This window comes from Gracilinanus agilis, chromosome 3, assembly GCF_016433145.1.
Source record: "Gracilinanus agilis isolate LMUSP501 chromosome 3, AgileGrace, whole genome shotgun sequence".
Lineage (NCBI taxonomy): Eukaryota > Metazoa > Chordata > Mammalia > Didelphimorphia > Didelphidae > Gracilinanus > Gracilinanus agilis.
The window spans coordinates 646,125,358-646,149,990 of record NC_058132.1 but is presented as its reverse complement, the minus strand read 5'-3'; positions in this window follow the sequence as shown (position 1 = coordinate 646,149,990).

The window sequence follows — 24,633 nt, the reverse complement described above, 5'->3', positions numbered from 1 at the left end:
TATCATGTTTCTCATTTTGCAAATGAGAAACCTGAGTATGAAAAAAAAGATAATTGACTTATGCAAAGTCACACAACTAGTCAGTGGTTCAAGTGGAATTCAAACTCAGTGCTTCCTAACTCCAAGTTCAACACACTCTTCATCCAATATATATCCACTGAATTTTAAGAAAAGACTTCTCTCCAGGGTCCAGTTAGCTGACTTAAATAAACTGAAATTTATAAGTAATTAAGATAAAACCTAGGACTGTTTTTAATAGCTTTGAGAAGAAGAAAAGGGTGGGTTATGTTTATAGCTAGACAAATCAATATAAAATGGGAGGATATTAATGGATTATATGTCAATGAAGGGTTACTTGAGTTAAGAAAGAATATGGTGACCAAAAAGTTAATGCAATTTAAGGGTGCCTTAATAGTGTCTGAGGCTAGGGAAATGGCAAGACTATTAGACTGGGCCTTTCCTGGGCAGAACTCACATGGGGTTTTCCTTTAAATATGAGGCATCTTTTTTCTGATAGAGCAATGACAAATTTGTGAATTTTCAAGGATAGGGAACAAAATAAAAATGACAACATATACATTGAAGGGGCTGATCATGTTTTGGCAAAAGAAAAAAAAAACTAAGGGGACATGTGAGCTCTGTTCATACACTTAAAGCAGTCTCTTGTGGTCACAAAATTAGACTATTTCTGATTGCAAATAGAGCTGTAAGTAATGGGGGAAAATTAAAAAGATTTTTCTTAGTTCAACTTAAGGAAAAATCTTCACAATTAAAATGATCTGAAAATAGGATTTCCTGAATTATTAATTAGTGAGTTCCAAAATTCTGGATGTTTTCTGATGATGGTTGCCTGTCTACTGTTGGAAACCTTGATGGAGAAATTCCTGAAGAAGCTGTCTGTGTCTAGTTATAATGTTGTAAGGATTAAAATAGGGATTTTGACAAAATAAGAAAGCAGCTTTTAATAATTTAAGTTTTAATAAGAATATAGTAGAGTTTTAAATTAATATAATCACTTTAAGCCAGAAAAAAGAAAACTTCTAGCAGCTTTGAACAATTAAGAATTTAGTTTAATTAAAATAGAGATAGTAAAAGAATAGAGTAAAATGAATATAGTAAAAGAGAAATATAGGAAAGTGGCAAAGAAAGAAAATTTCCTAATGTCTATACTAGTTATCCTACAACTACCTATAATTACTATCTAAAACTGCCTATATCTACCTATAACTACCTATAACTACTACTAATAACTACTACCCCTGTAAGTTCCAACCCAATCCAGCCCAATCAAAACCAGCTCAATCAGTGTTTAATCCAACCCCAATTAGGTCTGTCAATGAAGACCAGTCATCTCCCAAAAAGTTCAAAAAGCCCCAGAGTCCTTCTAAAGGCTAAAGACAAAAAGCCCTCTCAGTAAGCTCAGGCCCACCTTTATATTCCAGCAACTAAATGCCAACCATCAACTAATCACCAACCCACACCACCAGCAACCAACCCCCAATGACCACCTCACACCCAGCAGCCAACTTCCCCGCAACTGCCAGCCCTGTCAGCAACTGACCCTTGGCCCCTCTTATACCCGTTTCCTGCCTCGTTTCCTGTCTCCATTTTTCTTCCTTCCTGTCTTTATGGTTTCTACTTCCAGTCACTGTGGGCTGGTTAATCCCTACACAACTGCATAGTAAGAGGACCTCCAGATCCCTAGTTAAGTTAAAGAAATTAAAGAATCCCTTTTTACAGTGTGAACTCTGAAAGTCTAGGATCTCATGATTAGACTGTGGGTGCCTACTGCATACTAGGTACTGTGCAAAAATACAACATTTATTTATTTAGTACCCACTGGATGTGCAACAGTGTGATACCTTATTATAAGTGAAGGGTTGGATTGCAGACTCAGGGATTTGAAAGGGTGAGGACACTGAATAAGATTGCTATGTTGCTTAGCATCCCTTTTTATTTATGATTTTTGTCTGTTTCAAGGATTATAATAATAATCACACAGTTTACAGAAATTTTAAAAAATATCATTTTTTTCCCAAGCTCCTGATTCTAAATTGAGACTCTGCTTATCATGCATAACTCAATCATGTAGCTTTTAACAAGTTGTTTCCTCATCCTCTTTTTGCTTCATTTTCTCATCAATAAGGTGAGTTGATAGTATTAGGTTATATCTAAAATCACTTCAAATTCTTAATTTGTAATCCCATGGGTCTCTTGCCTCTAAAATTCAATATACTTCCTCCTCTCTAATATAAACATTTTTATTACTGTAAAAGGAAGGGAAAGAAGATTTCTATGAGAAAAATGGAGAAAAGTAGTTAGGGGAGAAACACAGTACTGAAGACTTGAGAGAAAGTATCCATTCAAATAAAAGTACAGAAAAGAATTGAGTATAAGTAACTCAAAGTCAAAAACACTGAATGATATTAGAGATGGTTATCATGCATTGTTTTAAATAGCTAAGAGGAATATGCCAGGTTTGGGATTTAGGGAAGTTATATGAATAAAAAAAAACCCCTTCAAAATCATGAGAAAAGTGCTCATGAACTATTTGTGACATGTGACCAAAATAAGGAATTAGTTTCAAACTAAGATAGAGATTTGATGATTTCACATGAAAAGGTCTTGATTTCTGATAGAAAAATGAAAAAAAAAAAACACATTTGAGAAGCCATCTATGGAGAATTAGAGAATCCAAAGAGACACTATAAGAGAAAATGCTTACAGAAGACAGAGTACAAAAGCCATATGAAGCTAAGAGGAGAGAACCTGTGAAAAATTGCCCAAAAATCATTAGAGAGGAGGTGTTTGGGAATGAGCACAGATAAGTATGGACAATCAGGATCTGGAGCTAATGTGGGGGACAGATTTTGATTGCAGGAAAGATATGATGCTCGGAGCTGATTGGGAAAAAATCAACATCATATGTTATGTGAAAATGTAGATCAACTGATGATGCCTTGCTTTCTGTGACTATCTATTGCATAAGAGTGGGGAAACCCTGGAAGATTTTCCAGTATTGACTTTTACTGCCTTCTCTGTTCAAGAAGAAAAACCTCCTCAAAGCTGAGAAAAGATTTGAATAGTTTTGTGAAAACTAGCACCAAAGGGAATTACTTTTCACTGAAAAAAAATGCCTTGCTGCCTCAGGGTCTAGCAAGGAGAGCAGATCTAGGAAGCTCCGGAGACTCTGGACTTGGGAAGGCTATCAGCCAAATTAGCTAGTGTTGTTTCAGCAGCCTTAGAATACCAAAGAAGTAGCATTTTTTGAAATACTTGAAAAGCTCAGAAAAAAAAAGAAAAGAAAAAAGAGTAGATGATGCATAGCACAGACAATTCCCCCAAAAGCTAACAGAAATTCTAGTCAGTAGCCTAGAATTGTGAGCTTCTATGGCAACATGGAATTTCTTAAATATGGGCCTCATTGAAAATTGTCTATGTTTGTGTCCTCCTCTCCTCTACCAACAGGTTGTGTGTCAGTGAAAAAGGTGACTTGGTTTACAACTTCACTGTGGTTTTTATTGTTCTTGCTCATCTCTTCCATTTAGCAAATAACATGATCACTGGTATCTCCTTCTTTAGTAATAGTTTTATGTGTTAGAGTTAATGGTATCATTGTAAGTCATTTATATAAATGAAAAATCTACTATTGAGATCTTAGCATCTTCAGTGGCAGAGTAGAAATATATCCTTTCACAACAGATTTGCCCAAAACTCCAATATTGGGGTTTTTTTTTAAACCCTTGTACTTCGGTGTATTGTCTCATAGGTGGAAGATTGGTAAGGGTGGGCAATGGGGGTCAAGTGACTTGCCCAGGGTCACACAGCTGGGAAGTAATATTGGGTTTTTATCACATGGCTTCCTACTCATGGGGAACCAATCTAATTAATTCAATTATAGGATTACTATCCATTTTACTGATGACTTTTCTTGTATGTTTTTCCTCATAAAATATTGTATTCCAGACTCTCAGAACCCTATTGTGAGGATAGAATGAAATCATAATAAAGAACTATATAAATATTTTAGTATTAGTTCCTCAAGGTATTTTTTTCTTTGAATAAGAAGCTCTGGAATTTGCTCATGACATTTCTGAGATTTTTCATTTTGGGGAAACTTACAGGAGTGGATTCTTTCTGTTTTCACTTTCTTTTCTTTTCCTAATAAGTTTATACAGGTTTTTTCTTCAATTTTTATGGTTTCTGAGTATAATATTGAAGCCCCAAGGAAAAACATATGAGTTATAAAACCTGTGATAGCCAGAATAACCAACCATGATTCCAGAAGATGGGGCCCATCCCCTGACAGATATGAATATTAATCAGTGTACTACAACTTCCTTGAGGACAGGGACCCTCTTTTTTTTGACACTTACATTTGCTCTGTGTATACTCAGCACCTAGAATTATGCCTAGAACATAGTTGAAAAATGCGTGTGGAACTGTATTCAAATGGACCAGTTGGGCCACCGGATCTTTAAGCTCTGACATTCTATGATTCTGTGAAGTTGTCTTAAGAATCCAGGCCTTGCCTTGGCTCTGGGCTTCCTGGATTCTAATAGGGGCAGAAGAGGGAGAGGGGAGCAGTTCCAAAATGAAATTTTGACTTATTAGTGCCAATGCTCTGTGCCCATCTGTTGCCACAGCTCCCAGAGGGACAGTTTGTACACAATCCTCTGTCTGTGTTGCAGCATTGAAGCGAGTGGCTTAGGTAACCAGAGCACTTGGGGATAGCTGGGTGGCCAGTCCAAAGCAGATGGTGCAGGGGTGAAGTCAGGATGCAATCTGCTTAGCAAGTGTGAGCACTTTCGGAGTGACTTGATGAAGCTGCCTGCCTGCCCCCTCTCCATAAGAGGCATGATGACTTGAAGGCTAGAGCTTGATGATAAATCCTCACAAGTCATTTGGAATAAACCTTGTAGCCCTAAAAATTTCCAGATCCTATCTCCTGAGTGAACTCCTGAAGAAAAGCAGAAACCCTCCCTTTGGGTCAGTTTGGGTCACAGGGTAAATGGCCCTTCTGGTTTAAAAGTAAACAATCCTCACCTGTCTACACCATGTGCATTTCTGCTCCCCCCCCTCCCCACTACCTTGGCTTCCAAGATTTCTCACATTGGCAAGCCTCTATCCTTTATCCTCCTCGTCTTGTTCTCAGCCATGTCCAGCAGAGCATCTGTTCTTTTCACAGCTGTGGTTAGCCTGTCCAGGCTGCCTCTGCCTCCTCCCGACCTCACTCCCTCCCTATTTCATTTCTCTCCCTCCCCACCATCAGGATCAAAATACTTTGTTTTTATTTATTTACTCCCCAGCTGTCAGTGTTGTGTCTGGGTCACTGTGGGGCAGCTCATAAGGAAATGTGAGCCATGGAAAGGCCTCAAAACTGTCAATACTTGTAGTAACCAACATACACAATATCAACACAGCCTTGGATCCCGTCACCATCTGAAAGGTACTAATCTGGGAGATGGAGGTGTCAGGGTGACCCATGGGAACCACTCCAGGAAGATGCAGAGGTCCACCTCTGCCCTTACATTTCACAGCTCCCGTGGGAAAGTCACATGTTGCAGAAGGTGAATAAACTATAATAGTGACACTCAATCACTCTGACCCACATGTGAGGGAAGGGATCAAAGAAACAAGTTAAGGATGTTGGATCTCCCAGAAGGTATACAGGGAGATGGACAGGCCAGGAACACCTGTTTGAAAGTTCACATCTCCTCCAAGATGGAAATCACTAGGGCTGCATCTAAACACTGAACAAAAACATTTTGGGGATGAGGAATTCATTAGCCTATGCTGCCATGGAGAGTGATGCCTTTGTGCCCAAACCTGTCCTCTCTAATTAAATGTTCCATAAAATAGAAACTGACATTCAGAAAGCTCTCCTTGATTTATAAGACTTGATTGTGTCCATCACTTCATTTCAGGCTTAAGACAACCCCGGTGCTATATACTCTCCCTATTTTATAAAGGAGAAACTGAGATTCATAGAGCTTTAGAAACTTGTCCATGGCCACAGAATGACTAAATATTGGAGGCAAAATTTGAAACAGGATTTCATCTGACTCCAAATTTGGACTATTTTCCATTGTTTCTTTCAGAGTTCATGGAAGATAGGAGATAATTCATTCTTATTGTATGACTGAATTGGGTAACTTCTATTCATCTGTTTGATGCATTCTAAGTTTCTGCTGAGAGCCTGTTGCCCCAAATGGAGAGGGCAGACTGCTGAATTATCTTTCATTTTCTCTTTGTATTCCTAGTTCTTCTCAGATTATCTCTCATTTATATTTTTTGTTTGTTTTAAACCCTTAATTTCTGTGTATTGACCTATAGGTGGAAGATTGGTAAGGGTAGGCAATGGGGGTCAAGTGACCTGCCCAGGGTCACACAGCTGGGAAGTGTCTGAGGCCGGATTTGAACCGAGGACCTCCCGTCTCTAGGCCTGGCTCTCAATCCACTGAGCCACCCAGCTGCCCCTCTCATTTATTTTTATGAAAGGACATGGACGTGTGATCTCAACAATGTAGGACAACCCCTAGAGTAGAAACTTATCTCATTCCAATTAGAAGATCAAGAGTTTGATGGAGGGCTTGAACTTAGGATATCACTATTCACTTTAATCTCCAGCCTGCTACCTTACCTAGCAGAGGGTTAATGAACGAATATTGAATTGAATTTCAACTCCTCTCCAACTCTTCAATTTTGGGTGATCTAGCGATGATGTGAATTAAAACATCATTTCACTATTATAAAGAAAAGGGAAAATCCAGGATGGTTGCAAAAAGAACCTGGAATCTAATGTATATCTTGAGTCAACCAAAAGTGGGCAGGGTTAAAGGTAGACAAATATACTTGCTAACTTTCTCTAACAACCCCCTCCCACTACCACTTTCTCTGTCTTGGTCTATCTGTATGCCTGCCTCCCTTGCTGTCTCTATCTTTCTCCATCCTGCATCCCCTCTGTCTTTGTCTTTCTGACTCGATCTCTTTCTTTCTCTCTCCCATACTTCCTCTCCCTCCATGTCACTGTATCTCTTATTATCTGTCTCCTTTCCTGAACAAACTATTTGAGGTGCTGGGGATACAACAGAAAATAAGTTTCCTTCCCTCAAGGAGTTGGCATCATCTTGGAAGTCTAAGGATATTCAGAAGTTGTCAAGATTGTCTTCCTCAAGGAATGACCTCCTAGAGCTTCCCAGGTTAATGCAGTGCCCCAATTCATTCCCATAACTGAATCAGGGAGCCTGAGGCAGCTCACAAGTGATGTGCAGAGAGAAATGTAGGGCTCCCTGTGGCTGAAGCTCAGAGCGGTTGGTAGAACAAGATACTGGAATTGACCCAGGGTTCCTTGCTAGGTTGACCTGCATGTCAATAATTCATAGAATCAGCTAGATCTTCAGAAGATGTTCTAATGTCCTGTGGGCATATTTCCTCCAATATCTAGATTTTCTATTGTAGCAATCCAGTTATATATCAATTGTGATATTATTTTAATAAGTATTCAAAAACTTAACTCTTATACTGCTAATGATTGATCTCTGCAATCCTGAGTCAAATTGAATGTTGACCTTGCCAAATCCCTAGCCTTTCCCTAAGGCCGCACCCCAGAAGAGAGTCAGTTATCTCAGTCTCCTTACTTCTCCTTCAAGAATCAATTAACATAGGTATCAAACATCAGTAGATACCTTAGGCCAGATACACCCTGGATACTGATCTTAACTCTACCTATTGTTTCTGGTTTTGGTAGTTTGCATTTTATGATGATTATCTCATAATGTTAATGTATCAGGCCACCAGCCTCTCCCCTTCCCCCCATACTGTTGTAACCCCAATAAAATGTGACAAGAAATCAGCTAATAATAAGCTCTTGACCATCAGAGCTCCTAACCATGAAGCTCTTGACCATCAGAGCTTACTCGCTGTCTGTCTACCTTATGCCAAAACTTTCTGTGTCTGTGTATCTTTATTCTCGCCTTATATTCTCTTTCCATTAATCCTTAACCCGTAACCCATTTTCACTCAGTCCTTGGTTCCCCTTTCTGAGTGTCCAACCCACTAGGAATCTTCGTGGAGTCGGTGGACGGCTTCATCTATGACTGTTTAAAGGCATAAGAGTAGAAGCAGGAAAATTTAGGGAAGCACAAATTCATCAGTTGAACTACAATGTAGAATAAACAAGAGATTAAGAAGCCAAGAATGATGAGGACCACACTATGAAAGGCTTCCAATCCAAAGTTGAGACACTCCATTTTAGCCTATAGGCAATAGGGAGCCAAGCCACAGGTGATTCTTGAATAGAATGACATAGCCTGAGTTGGGCTTTCAGAGAATTATTTTGGCATCATCGTGAAGGATTAAGTAGAGAGGGAAGAGAACAAGAGCCGGAAGATCAATTAGGAGGCTATTGTTATAGTCAGGAAGAGCAGATGATGACCTGAATTAGAGTAAATGTCTTGTAAATGGAGAGATTCATGTAGCATTTTATTTCCTGTCTTCTTGATTATTTCCTGTCTTCTCCCCTTGTTTATTTCCTATCTTCTCCCCTTGTTTGCCACACAAAGGAACAACATGTAACACTTATGGGAGGCAGAGGGATGGCCATCTGGACACTCCACTGGACAGACAGGCTTCTTAATCCTTTGGAATTTAAAATCCGGAATGCAACACACTGATGCAAACAGCATGCTTTGTCCTTTGGCCAAGAAGTCAATACTACTGCCCTATTGCCAAGTTCAACCTCAGGCCTCCTTCTCCTGGCTCTCTCTAGATCATTTGATACTATTGACCACTCCCTTCTCCTTGAAAGCCCTTGTTCCTTTGCACTCCATCATGTAACACTTTCCTGGTCCCTCTCTACATATCTCACAGTTCTTCCTCTGTCACCTTTATTAAAGTTTGTTCCCCTTCCCAAAGCTAAGGTTGTGACCCCACCATAGAGACTAAGTACTTTGCTCTTTTCTCTTTCAATTTTTTTTCTTTCTGAATTCAAAAATATTCTGATTCAAGATTTCAATTCTGATCCCTGTATTGATGGCTATCAAATAAACATTGATAAAGCCTTGATCTCCATTCTCAGATCCATAGATCCCTTTGAGACATCCCATTGGACAATTCTCTATTCCTTCAAATCATTTATCTAAAGCTGAACTCATTATTTCTCTCAGACAACTCTCCCTAATAACTTTCTTGTTTTCATCACTAGCATTTTCATTTTCCTAAATTTAATGAACCTTCTTTGATTATTCTCTCTTTCATTCCTTACATAATCATTAATCCTAAAGCCTTGGAAATTTTCCCTTTGAAATGTCTCTCTCATCCTTCTTGAGCAATTTCCATGCCTTAACATCCAGTTTAGGACCTTATCATTTAGTACACAGACTAGAGAAATAGTTCTTTAATTGACCTTCTTGACTCTGGTAACTGTTTTATCTAAGCCAGGACCCAAGTGAAACTTCCTAAAACTTGATTTTCATTAAGGAAAAAAAAAGAATTAAAAAAAAAAAAGACAAGATGTTAGAGAAGACAGAGACCCAGCTGAACTCTCCCAAAATGTTTCCAAAAAATCCTTGACCATGATGCTTCAAAATGGATTCTTGAAATGCAGAAATAGAATAGGATAGAGTAAAATATTTTTTTTCAGATAAAGGTAACTTGGAAGCCTGGAAGAAAAAAATGTTTTCACCCAAGTGAAACAGGAGCTCAGTTCAGCACAGACAATGCCTCAGCAAGACTGTAGAAGGCTATGCTTCAAAAAGGCAGCACAGTCCCTAGGATTAAATGAATCAGCAATAGAGGCTTCTGGAATTCTCACCCCATGGGTGGTGAAGGGGTCAGATGATTGGTCAAAAGGAGATTACAGGGGTCACTATACCAGTACTGGATGTGGGACTCTATTGCATGACCTGTGTAAAGATCTGGTTTTCACCCAGATGACATGGTACCAAAGCAAGGAGGAGAAACTAGTCCACCAGAACCTGAAGTCCCAAGGGAACAGAGACCTCGGGTCACAGTTCCATGTGAAAAAGATTGTTGATCATGACACATAGATCAAAGCACAAGCCAGGAGAGCAATAAATATACCTTTCTTTAGATCATAACACCTTGGAAGAATTGAAAAATTATGAAGTCCCAGAAAAATAACAATAACAACAACAGGAAGTATGGCTAAAAAAGGGAATAAAATATGCTCTCAGAGGGCTTTAAAAATCTATCTTACTCGGGGGGCAGCTGGGTAGCTCAGTGGAGTGAGAGTCAGGCCTAGAGACAGGAGGTCCTAGGTTCAAACCCGACCTCAGCCACTTCCCAGCTGTGTGACCCTGGACAAGTCACTTGACCCCCATTGCCCACCCTTACCAATCTTCCACCTATGAGACAATACACCGAAGTACAAGGGTTAAAAAAAAATCTATCTTACTGCATGGAAAGGTAGGAGGGGAAAGGGATGAGAGTGGGGGGTTGACAGAAGGAGATATAATTATGGGAGGTGGTGGTCAAAAGCAAAACACTTTTGAGGATGGACACAATGAAAGGAGGTGGGGAGGAGAAGGAGAAGGAAAGAGAAAGGGAGGAAGAGAGAGAGAGAGAGAGAAAGAGAGAGAGAGAGAGAGAGAGAATGGAAAGAGTGGAGGGAGTTACACAATTAGTAATCATAAATATGAAGACGCTTTTCCAGCAACTTTCTTAAATAAAAACTATATGAACTATATAGAAAATGGAGTCAAATTTACAATAATACAAGTCATTCCCCAATTGGTAAATGGTCAAAAGATCTGAATAGGAAGTTTTTGGATGAAATAATCAAAGCTATGTACAGTAATATGAATAATAGAATTGTAAAGTATCTAGCATTGTGTCAGGGTTCTTCCTACCACCAAAAGTACATCAACTGAACACAAAAATATTCTTTTCAGGGTGTCTTTATAGTGGCAAACTATATCACATGATGACCACAAAAAAATTAAGTTGTATGTACACATAGTTATTATGTGTACATAATAGTACATAACAGTAACTAAACCTGTCTTTTTTGGATCAAAGTCTGGCAATGTGTCTTCTTTGTAATGCCACAATGTGACTTATCTACATTAAGAATGAAATAAACATTTGTTCAATAAATATAAAATATCAGTGAATTAAAAAAATCTATTTTTTGCTATTGTTATTGAAAGTACAATAAAAGTATAGGAATATATGGACCTTTTTTTACTCTGATAAGTACTATTCAAAAATCATGAAACACTATGTATAATAGGGATGAGATAGAGACCTTTCTAGCAACATTAAATGTAATCATAACCATTAAAATTACCACCACTTAGTAGAGTGACAGATAGCTATTGTAGAGAAGAAAAGAAAATCATGGGAATTAGCATGAATAAAGATATTTTTGCAGATATCATGTAGTTCCCACAATAAACTAAAAATTAATTTAATCAATTGACTTCAGCAAAGTCAAAGAATATAAAACAAATCAACATAAACCTTAGAAATTTCCTTGACCAACAAAACCTAATAGGAAAACATACTAAGAAAATTTGGGAGTCTACTCAACAAGAGATGAACAATATGAATAAATTACCCAAAACTCATTACTCAGATGTAATCCTAATGAATTGAAGAATATTTAGAGTTCATGTATACCCTGTACCAACATAATGAAAATGACAGTATGACCTAAATTGAGCTCCTTATTCAGTGCTGCCCCAAACTGTCAAAGGACTACTTGATAGAACTTGAAAGATCTACATATATAAATTTAGATAGATGCATATACATATATAATGCATGTACAGATACATACATATAATTCAATGCATTACAATAACAAATATAAAGTATCTCAATGGAAAATTTTAATTTAATGTTAATTTAGCCTGGATATAGAGATAAATAATTAGCTAGATGTCTATATTTATATGTATCAACAGATAGATATACAGAAATAGATATAAATATGTATGTATGTGGGTATATGGATTTTGCTTAGTTGTACATCTCTAGCTATATATGCACATACATATATAAACATATACATATGTGTTAGTATGCATGTGTGTATACTGGTTACAAATATAGTGAGATAAATGAAATTCATAGCATTTTTCATATGGTTATATAAAGCTTTGATTTCTTTATAAAAACTGTCTTCACTACTTTGATCATTTATCAGTTGCAGAGTGACTCGTTTTATAAACTTGACCAAATTCTCTCTCTATTTGGGATATGGGACCTTGATCTGAGCAACTTTATCTTCTTTTTCCATAACTTATTGTTTTCTTTCTTATCTTGGCTATAGACACAGGCAAATGCAGGCTCACACAATTAAATGATAAACTTTATTGGAAAATAAGCCAAACACCATCATCTGGTAGAAAGCATTATTCATCCTTTGTGAGTGTCCAGTGACTATTTGCAAACCATTGCAACTATGATGAACTGGATTGGTGAAGAGAGTGAGGAACAAATCTGATGAGGATCTGAAACAAAGTCGTCAGTCTAAAGGAAAAACAACACTAGATAGAAGTCAAATCATGGAACTCATTGACTATGAGTCCAGAGACTAAGTACATCCTGCCAACATGCAGCCATTAGTAGTCCTAATTTCCCTTCTGAAAACCCAGGAACCAGAAAGAGGAGAGAGATGATGGACAAAAAATGGGTGACATGGGTTTGGGAAAAAACTAAATTAGATATATGGACTGAAGAAGATAAACCATGTAAGTCCCTTAAGCTAAATGTGGGCAGCTTAGCTAAGCAATGACTAACTGGGGGCAATGATGCCATTCAGATACTTGTAGGCTGATGTAACTACCAAGGAAAGAGAGCATTTATTTACCCTGATACCAGAGAGTAAAGAAATGAAGTCAAGAAAGGACAATATTAGTTGAAGTATCCGAATATTTCTTCCGACAGTGAGAATTAATTGTGTTTGGATGAAAATGATTATAGAAATGTGACTCAACTGTTTATAATGGAGAAGGCCACCCAACCTCAGTAGTTCCATGACAGAAGTATTTCATTTTTATTTGAGACTCACTGTTGATTACCTTGCTAAGTGATATATGCATTTTCTCCTACACATCCCTAATTCTTATATATTCCCATAAATGGAAAACAAACAAACAAAAACTTTGCTCATCAGGACAAAGCAGGTGAATTAAATGAACTAATATCTGTCATCCAAAAATAAATGGACAACCTATAAGGTCAATCATGATGGGACAGCTATTTAAATTTATAGTGAGACTAGCATGTAATTATAGTTTGCTAAAAAATTTATTTTTTTTTCATTTTCAATTTTATTTTAAGTTCTAATTTATCTCCTTACTCCCCCAGCTATTGTAGAACCAAAGAAAGAAAGAAAGAAAGAACAAAAGAAAGAAAATCCATTATAGCATATCTACTTATGAAAAAAAAATCCACATTATCTATGTTCTTCCTCCTCTACAAAAGTGTAAGGAAATGTAAGTCGTAGAAGATATGTTTCAATCTATACTTTGAGCCCATTAGTACTTTATCTTGTAGTGGATATCATGTTTCCTCAAGGGTTCTTTAGAACCATGGCTAGCTGTTTTGCTGATCAGAGTTTCTATGTCTTTTACATGTGATTGATTATCTTAACAAAATTGTTGTTGCTCAGCAAGTTATTACCTTAGTTCTCCTCAGTTCATTTTGCTTATAAGTTTTCACAGGTTTTTTTTATAAAATTATCCTTTTTACCATTTCTTGCAGTGCAATAATATTATATCATATTCCTATACTACAACTAGATTAGCCATCATCCAGTTGATGGGCATCTACTCTGTCATCAATTCTTTGCTCCTACACAATTTTCTATATATGGGACTTAGATATTTTTGTTTGATCCATTTGCATTATGGACATAGTAGTGGTAGCTCTGGATCTGAAAGTATGTAGAGTTTGTTAGTGCTTTGGATATAGTGCCAAATTGTTTTTAGAAAATGGTTGGTCTAGTTCATGTCTCAGCCAAGAGTAAGGCAGCGTGCTTATTTTTTCCATGTCCACTCCAGCTTTATCATTTACAATGAAAAGTTTTGAAAAGACCTCAGAAAGTCTTAAAATGCCATTTAAAAGTTCTTTCTTCTTTTCATCATATTTATTTTAACATGTATAGAAATCCTCACATTGGTTGCAATGAGCACAATACACCCCATTCCCATTTTCATGATACTGACTTTAAGGGAAGCTAGACCAAAAATCCTACCTTGAAGGCTGCTGGAGTTGGACTGATTGGCTGAGCGGATTCTTGTCTTCTCCAGTTTCCATGTGGTATCAATGAATCTATTTCCTAAACATAAAATAGGCTGATCAAGTAGGCACAGGCTAACAGTCATTTTCCTCTCCCAAATCAGCTGTATCTCACTGCTGACTGGCCCACTGAGAGACCCAGAAAAGAAGAGGCCCTGGTGCTGTTCCTTTTATTCCCAAAGGTCCAAATCCCTCTGAGTTTTGAAGGGAATGAGTACTAAAGTTAGTGAGGCTAGGACAGGGGTCGGCAACGTATGGCTCTCGAGCCATATCTGGCTCTTTCGAGGGCCAGATCTGGCTCTTTCTGCAGGAGCCATAAAGTCCATTTTTTTCAAGTGCTGTTACAGGAACCGCACTGTGAGCACTGCACGGCTCTCACGGAATTACATTTTAAAAAATGTGGCGTTTATGGCTCTCACGGCCAAAAAGGTTGCTGACCCCTGTGCTAGGAGGAATGAAATATACATTAAGCAGACAAGATGACCTGCCAACCTTACAAGGCTCAGCCCCTAGTCTATCCTAAATATACAAAACGTGTATCATACAGATCCAAATATAAATATACAGATCCAAAATAAAGAAGCTTGGAATTTCATTACTCTTATCCAGATAAAAGTAAAGCTTTATGCCAAGTGGTTAAGAAGGGCCAATCAGAGAAGCTGTGCAATCTCTCCCCTTTTCTTCTGTGATATTCTTCCTCAGGTCAGGGATATATTTTCAAACGTTTCCATTTTCTAGAGCTTTGAGATTTAGCTGGATATTGGGATTAGCTGGGATTTCAGACAAAATGTTGCTATCTAGAACCCGAGACAAAACAAAATATAACAATTTTTTTTAATGTTGACTGGCTAGACACAAAAGTAGGGGTAGATTTAAAAGCTCACTTTTGTGTGTGTGTGTGTGTGTGTGTGTGTGTGTGTGAAGATAAAAGTTGGTAATAATCCCAAAAGTCACTTGATTTATTCATAATGACTGGGTCTTCCACGGCCTTTTTAATATTCTCAGAGCTTGTATGGATATTTAAGTTGCCCCATGTTCTGTCCGAGAAGGAAAGAGGCATTCTGGAGCTTTGCAAATGCTGTCTTCTCCTCTCAAAGCATATAGCCACATCACCTCGATTTGGCTTCTCAACAACTTGAAGAAAGAACATAAAGATAAATTGAAACTCTTCATATTTTTTCACCAACTAGAATATGGGATGAATAGACTAAAGATGAGAGACTTACACCTTTTTCCCTTTTCCAAGGAGCAGATGCCTCAATCCATACCATTCCTCTTTAGCCCATCCCATGGACATCTCATGATATCCCTTTGTTTCCTTGAAAGTCCTCACTTCATTAAACATCTTCCTTTTGCCTTAGCTTATCAGACCCCAAGTGTATGAAACAAAAATTCAATCTTCTTCTCTGTATGTATTATGTGTGTACACATACATAAATGTATGTGTTCACATTCACATGCATACAGATATACATACTTATATCTCTTACTGGTCATGTTCTCGTAGGGTTTCTTTTTAGATAACGTTTGGACTCAATATCCACTGGATTCACTTTCAATTTTTAAATTTTCAGATTCTGTGACTATTATAGATTTCCAACTGGGGGGCTGATGGAATAAGTTGCTCTTAACTTTTGTATATCTCCTTTGCTCTCAATCAAGGCTGGAGCAAACCCAACTCGTGTATACAGTGTTTTCTTCATAAGCAACCCTATAGAATAACCATGCAATCAAGCAACAAAGATTTAGCAAGCTCCTACTCTCTCATAGGTATTGTGCTATGCAATGGAGATAGCAAAATAGAAAAGAAAAGGAGATGAAGACAGTTCTTGTAGTCAGGGAACATACACTGTTGTAGGTGAGAATATGGAAATAACTAAGGTCACAGCAACAGCTGAGACAAGACACGATGACTTCCTGAAATCAGGCTGTGCTGGGTGAGTACACAGATGAACTTCTCAAGAGCCAGGACTGGGGTGTTTTGCCTTTTGTAATATCCTCAGATCTTGGCACATGCCCGGCACCTAGTAAGTATTGATAAATGCTTGTTTGCCAGGGTCCATGCAACATATCATGGACATGAAAATGAAAATGGCAATGTAGAGTAATGGATTGGATACTTGGGACAAATGAGGGGAGGAGTTGGGGATGACACTGAAGCTGCCACCCTGGGTCACTGTCAGGATGATGGAAGACTCAATAGTAATAGTAATGCAAAGAGGAGAGGTGGGTATGAGTTTTGTTTTGGACAAACGGAGGTTGAAATGTCCCAGGGACGATTGGCGATTCAAGAATAGAGTTCAGTAGGGAAGGTGGGGTTACCTACCTAGATCAGGGAATTACCTACAGAGAGATTAACAGTTCAACCCCCAGGAACTTTGGAGGTCAGATAAGATAATATAGAGTGAAAGTGAGAAGAGAGACCAGGACAGGGAATTGGGGGTAACACTAGTTAGTGATGCAGTTGAAAATCCAACAGAATATCAGAAATGGAGTTGTGGGCTTTCTCTCAAACCTTCTCAACACAGACTCAGCACTCAAGGGAGCACTGATCCACATGGAAATTTTGCCAAATGCTACCACAAACATAGAGTCAGCTAGTTGGCAGGAATAGATGGGGTGCTGTGTCTGGAGTCAGAAGATTCATGTTTCTAAGTTCAAATCAGGCCTCAGACTCTTGTTAGCTATATGATTGTAGGCAAGTCACTTCATCCTATTTACCTCAGTTTCCTCATCTGTAAAATGAGCTGGAGAAGGTAATGGCAAACCACTCCCATATCCTTGTCAAGAAAATCCCAATGGAGTCACAAAGAGAAACAACTGAAAAATGACTCAGCAACAATCACAAGGATCTGAAGAAGGGATCTGTGGTCACCCATAGTCACCCCAGTTGATTGTCATTCAGTACACAAAGGTCATAACAAAGAGACAGACCCACACTGGAGAATTTCTTCTTTTGCAAATTGAGGCAATTGCCCTAATGATCTAGAACAATGGTTCCCAAACTTTTTTGGCCTACCGCCCCCTTTCCAGAAAAAAAATATTACTTAGCACCCCCTGGAAATTATGAAACTATTTATTGAACTCAGAATAGAATGTAATACAAAAAAAAAAGTGTGGCCATCACCGCTCCCCTGGATCACTGCAGCACCCACCAGGGGGCAGTGGCACCCACTTTGGGAATCACTGATCTAGATCCTCACAAATATCTCCTGATACTTTAGACAACTGCAACTTCTTAAAGGTACAAAAGCTGACCAAACATCATAAATCTACCATCATGAATAGCAGACCTTCCTATTCCTTAGATTAGCACACAAAACCATCCATCTCCACCCTTGCCACAGAAATAGCAGTGTAATACACTCCACTTGTAAAGGCTTTTCCATTCATGAACTGTTTCTTTGATCCATACTAATGCATTGCTGATAGACTTGCAAATTGTTGTAAAGCAAAGTAAACAGAGCCAGAAAAGCAATATAAACAATGATGTCCATATTGTAAATGAGAAGAAAGAAAAAAAAAACAGTCAAAAGTGGACATTATGAATATAATAAACAATGTTGTCCCCAACCAATAGAAATGAGAAGGCACTTTACTTCACAGAGGGAGAATGTGACTTTGGAACACAGCATACAATGTTTGATCTGGTTTCAGTAAGAGGTTTCAGTAAGATTTATTGATCTATTTTATTTTTCTCTTAATTCTTTGTTATAGAGAATAACGCTGTGGGAGAGGAGACAGAGGGGTATGTGAGGGAATGTAAGTGACATAAAAAGAAAAGATATTCCTAAAATGTATTCATTTACTAAAAAGAGCTCAGTTCAGGATGTTGGACTAGACCCTTTGGGGTCTTTATTTTGAAAGGTCATTATGTTATGGTATTGGTACTTTCCCTGGAGTGGGGATCATGTTGGAGAGGGAGATAGACTGAACCAGAAAGAACATCTCATCTGGGATTTGGTGCTTAACATAGGAACCAGGGGACCAAATTAGAGCTGGAACAGTGGGTGGGGAACATTGCATTAAAGAGATCCTGGCTCCCAGCCATCACCCAGAAATGTATCTTCAAATTAACTTAAATCCTCTTGAGTGCCCTTTAAATAAATCTCCTCATTGGAAGGATCTCTGAGGATATTTGGTGACTTGGGATGATGCAGAATATGGCCTTCTGACATGGATAGGAACAGCTGATGTTGCCAGTGACAGCTACTCTCCAGAGGGTTTATTTTAACATAGCCTTTCTTCTGCTCCATAAAAGGTACATTCTTCTTTAATATTAATAGCCACAGACACTTCCTAGCTGTGTGACCATGGGTAAGTCATTCAACTCCTATTAACTAGCCCTTATTACTCTTCTGCCAGGATTGATTCTATGACAGAAGGTAAGGGTTTAAATAAAAAAGGTTACTACCCAGCACCAGGAAATGGAGCTGAGGTCTTTTGGTATTGTTGTCTCTGTGTACCGGTCCATTCTGCCAGTATTGGTCCTGCTTAACTTTCCAGCTAAATGCTTCAACTGGAGAGAGCCAAAGAAATACCCACCTGGAGGGAGGGAGTGCTGAAGACATGGTAGGGTGGTGGGACTAACCAGTCCCCTAAGGCCAATGTGCAATTTATAAAGGATCTCGTGGGTCCATCAGCACTTAGGCTGACCCGAGAGGAAAGGAAGACTCCAGCCCAGCCCTTTGGACTAACTTCTTCCAACGTGCAGAGGCTGGGCGGCACGGAGGGATGGCATTTGCCATGCTGATGCTGGGAGATTTGTGGAACAGATGAAAGAATCCTCAGCAGACAAAAGAAAATGATCTTCCTACATTTTAAAAGCTCCATTTCCTTCAGCCATTTTCCTATAAACAATGAATAGGGCCTTTTAGACTAATTTTCCCCATAATTGCTCTGAATTAGGGAAGTCTTACAGTGTGCATTAAGGAAATCCGGCACTTGGGTCAAAAACATCGTTTAGGGCTCCTTAACTCACAATCGTCACCAACTCCCACCTGTGGTGAAGCCTAGCAAGGAGGGACTTTGCCGAGGGAACATTCTTAGCCTGGGTTTGTTGAGTTTAATGGATCCTTAGCAGGCACTGAGAGTAGGAGGGCCGGCCTGGTAAAAGCTCCCACCCCGAGGAGTCTAGATCCATTCTCCTGGGGCAACCGGAGGCCAGAACTGAACTTGGTATGGCTTGAAGAGGGGGAAGAGGACTGACAGCCAGGGGACATGGGAAGAGCCTTTCTGGAGGAGACGGCACATGGGCTCACTGATCTCATTCAGGAGGAGTCAGCGCTTGATTCTTTGGCCAATATTTGCCTCCATACTTATATAAGAAACAAGCGTAGAGATTGGACCTCCATTTCATTGGCATAGAGAGGCCTCAGTCATTAAAGAACCACCGCCAGCAGGGAAGCCTGGCATCTTCTCTTTAACTCACAGCCTCAGAGCCGCATGGATCAGTGAAAGGGCATCTTGAAAATGGTTCCTGGTCACAATCTAGTAGGGGTCGGAGATGGGACTTGACCACAGTCTTCTTGGCTCTGAAGCCAATTCCCTATCCACTGTGCTAGCCTCAGTCTACACGTGTATTCAAATACGTAAACATGCCCATTATCGTGGGCTACATGCCAGGGGACGGAAAATCATTAGGACCCTAGAAATATGAGAGCTTGCCTAAAACTTATTGAAGACCGAGATTCCCTGCATCTCACTCCTTCCTTGGATTTTCCTATGTGTGTGTGTGTGTGTGTGTGTGTGTGTGTGTGTGGAGGGGGGAGGAGTGGGATGGAGAGACCTTTTTCAGCTCCTCCCATGAGGACCTATGAATGAAGAGAGGTCTTAGCAATATAATGTCCAGAAAACTGAATTGTTGATCTTCATGTATTTCTCTCCAGTGAAGAAATTATTTGATTTTCAATCAGGTAAATGAATTTCCAGATTAGCCTCGGTCACTTAAGCTCTCTAAGCCTCAGTTTACTAATCTATACTATAGGGAATGTAGTAGTCATGCTCATTACATCTAGCATCACAGGGTATATATGAAGTAGTATATAAATATTGTCTTGAGCTAAAATAGGGATGCCATTATACGTAACCTCATGCATATGTGTGTGTGTGTGTGACACACACATATATGCATATATGGATGCATGGATGTTCCACAGGAAGGGACACAATTCAAATCACACTACCTCATTTGGATTAGATTCATTTATTGGGTGAAAACTTAGCTCACTTGTTCATTCTACATCAACGTGGCCTAGACATCGCCCCATCTGTGAAGGATGCCTGATTCGATTTCCCAGGGGTCATCCTGATGGGACGTATAACAAACCAGGGAGCTGAGTCAGAACCCACGAGATTTGAAGAGCACCAATCCAAAGAAAACATTTAAGAAAAGCACCTAAGAAGAAATCGTTTGAGAGAGAGACGAGTGCCTCAATGTCCTCTTACATCTTTTCCCCAGCTCCACTTTGGCTGGAGAGGGGGTTTCTGGGATTGGAAGGGTCAGGGAGATTTTGGACTTCCAGTTTTCCCATTCACATGCAATCAACCAGTCAACAAATAGACATTTATTAAATGCCTGCTGTGAAACAGGGACTGTCCTAAGTCATTGAGGAAGCAAAAACAGCCAAAATACAGTTCTTGCCCTACAGAAGCTCACAATCCAAAAAGAGAGGTTAAAAAAAAAAGAGTAAATAGAAAATGGGGCAGCTAAAAGGCTCAGTGGATAGAATGCTAGACCTGGGTTCAAATCTGACCTCAGATACTTTCTAGTTGTATGACCCTGGGCAAGTCACTTAATCCTGACTGCTCTTCTCCCTTGGAACTATTATACCCTATGGATTCTAAGATAGAAGGTAAGGGTTTATAAAATAAAAAAAGAAGAAATTTAAAATAATTAGCAGAGGGGAGACACAAGCAGTGAAGATGGGAAGGGCTTTCCATAGCAGATATGATTTCCTTCAGACTTAAAGGAAGCAGGGTATCCAGTAAGTAGATGAGGAAGAGGACCATTATAAGTATGAGGGACAGCTAGGGAAAATGTCTGGTGCCCAGAGAGGTAGTAGCTTTTCATGGAAGAGCCAGGAGGCTGGTGGCCTAGAAGCAGAGAGGACACGGTCAGGAGTAAATTCAAGACTGGGAAGGTGGGAGGTGGAAAGAGGGCGCCCGATGTCCAGTAGAGCTCTTTGTCTTTACTCCTGGAGGTTATAGTCACCTGAGTCTGTTGACTAGGCAATTAGCACAGTCAGGCCTGGGCTCTGCAAGGTCACTGGTGGGCTGAGTGGGGAGTCACCTAGAGCAGCAAGCCTAACTGGGAACTTCTGGAATAGTTCCTGTGGGAGCTGATGTGGAGCTGCTCCGGGCAGGGTGGCAGGGTCAGGGGAGAGAAGGGGAGCATCTAGGAGTGATGTTGCAAAGGGCAACTTGACAGGCCTCGATGACAGATTGGACCTAGTGGGCAGGAGATGGAGAGGACTCAAGGACAATGCCCAAGTTGAGAGCCTGAGAGACTGGAGTATGGTAATACCCTTTATAGTAATACGCAAGGTAGGCCAGGGGAGGGAAAGTGTTTAGAGGAAAATATGAGATCAGCATCGGACATTTGAAGTGAAGACGTCTACTGGAAGGCAATTAGAGATGTGAGGCTGGGGATACATTCTTACATCATTCCCAGGACAGCAGTGGATGATGGAGTTGTCTGCATTTGAGAGCCAAAAATAGACTATTTATGATGAGGAAAAGAAGATCCAGGGTTCCAAGAGGAACCCAATCAATAAGGCAACATCATGCCTAAATGCTCTGAGGACTCTAGAAAAAGGACTTCACGATTACTTCTTCATTACAAGTGCTCTCTGAGTTTGAGTACATCCCCCCCTGCACTCTCTATATGCAGGTAGGAGAATATATCCCAGAATTTCAGTGGGATATTTTATATCAACTGTTTTTATTATAAAATGGCTGGAGAAAGTATACTTCTCTGAGGAATTAATTTCAGCAATTAATCATGATGGAAATCCTACTGATTGGGGCTCATAAAAAGTAATCCCTGGAGGGGCAGCTGGGTAGCTCAGTGGAGTGAGAGTCAGGCCTAGAGACAGGAGGTCCTGGGTTCAAACCCGGCCTCAGCTACTTCCCAGCTGTGTGACCCTGGGCAAGTCACTTGACCCCCATTGCCCACCCTTACCAGTCTTCCACCTATGAGACAATACACCGAAGTACAAGGGTTTAAAAAAAAAAAAGTAATCCCTGGGGCAGTCAGGTGGCTTCGAAGATAAAGTCCTAGGTCTGGAGAGTGAAGGTCTTGGCTTGAAATCTAGCCTTAGACGCTTCTTAGCTGTGTGACCCTGGACAAATAATTTAATCCCCATTTCCTAGCCCTTACTAGCCTTCTGCATTGGAACCAATTGATCCTAAGACAGAAGGCAAGGGTTTAAAAAAATAAATTAAAAGCTCTCATTCCAACCCCATCCTCAAACCCTCAAGCCAAAACCTAGAGACCTGAGAGCATGGAGGAGTCATGCTCTGGAGAACCAAGTTGTTTATTCAAGTAGGAATTGGGATGGTGGTTTCAGAACATACGTACATATATGTGTGACTATACATACATTTCCATGTATATAAATTAGAAATTCCATATATATATATGTATATATATATATTTCCAGATACATTTATGCCTGTGTGTGTGTGTGTGTGCACGTGTGTGTGTGTATGTTTATGGCCAAACAAAATTCTAGTTACTCAGCTAGTCTGTTCTTGGAGTACTCAGAGAGTACCATTCCTGGGATTGTCCTTAGAGCTTTTCCAACTTGGCAAAAGCTGCCATTGTTTACACACTACCAATTATACTTTAAGAATTTGGATACGCATTGGAGGGATTGCATTAAAATCTTAATAATCTTATACCTGGAAGCTCAGCACTCTTATGTATCCAGCATCATGGCCAATCTAGAAACAAATGAACATTATTAAACATACTGTCCCATTTATGCCTAGAGTTGCAAAAATGCAACTCAATTCAATTACCTCTCAAAGAATTTAATGAAAACACAACATAGCAACATTTACTCTGGGAGATTAAAGTAGAGTATGAGTTCACTCAATTTAATTATGAGGTTTTGATGACTATTGATGTTGAAATGCTAAGGAATATTTTGAAGTATAATTCACAAGTCAAAGCAAGTGCTAAAAATCAATTTCTCTGTTTTTTGAAAGAAAAAGAAAAAAAATTAGGAGGCATCTCTTCCAATATTTGGTTTCATAATAAATTTTACAAAATATATTTGTTATCTTATTTTAGATCTGGTATGTCCTGCAGCTGTTGAATTTCACCGTTATCAGAAAACAAAATGGCAAGAATTAAGATTAATTAAAGAAAACAAGTATGAGGATTTCTCTTGAGTTCCATCAGCTAATCCTAAGTGATGATGATGCTGATGACCATGAGTTTTCAAGAGAAGTTTACAATATATTTATTTTGCTTTCTTTGATTGGATAGACTATCTAATGCATTTGTCACAAAGATCCCATCATTGGCAAGATGACTACCAAGAGTTTTGTCTGTTTCTTGGTTATTTCCCCTGCACTTCAGGGATGGTGTCACTAGGTGGTGGTAGATAGTCATCGTTTTGATTGGCTCAACCTACTTTTTAAAAAAATTCAAGATGGCGGCTTTCTGTTCTGATGTATATATAGACACATATATACAAATATGCATGCATGCATGCAATGCAATGCATTTACATATAACACACATTTTTGTTCATGTTGTTATTCAGTCATTTCAGTTTTGTTTGACTCTTCATGACTCCATTTGGGGTTTTCTTGGCAAAGATACTAGTGCAGTTTGCTATTTCCTCCTACAGCTTATTTTACTGATGAAAAGAAGTAGAGTTAAGTGACTTGCCCAGGGACACACAGCTAATAACTTTCTGAGAAAATATTTGGACTCAGAAAGATGAATCTTCCTGACTTCTGGAGCAGCACTATTGTCAATCTGGGTGTCCCCATAAATGTTGATACTTGAGTATTATTTGAACAGACAACATTGATAATATGCCTGTGGTCCAAAAGCAGCCATAGAGAACTTGTATAACTGGGAAAAAGAAGTGAGTAAATCTCACAGCTAGAGAGAGGGATCACAGATAGTCTCAGGACTGCCCTCTTGCCCATGGAAAGTTAAGACCCATGAAAAGCCACTACCATGCCTATTGGGCAGCTCTTCTGTAGACTGAATTATTTCAATAAAAATCTCTTGGGGGAGGGGGCAGCTGGGTAGCTCAGTGGATGGAGAGTCAGGCCTAGAGATGGGAGGTCCTGGGTTCAAATTTGGCCTCAGCCACTTCCCATCTGTGTGACCCTGGG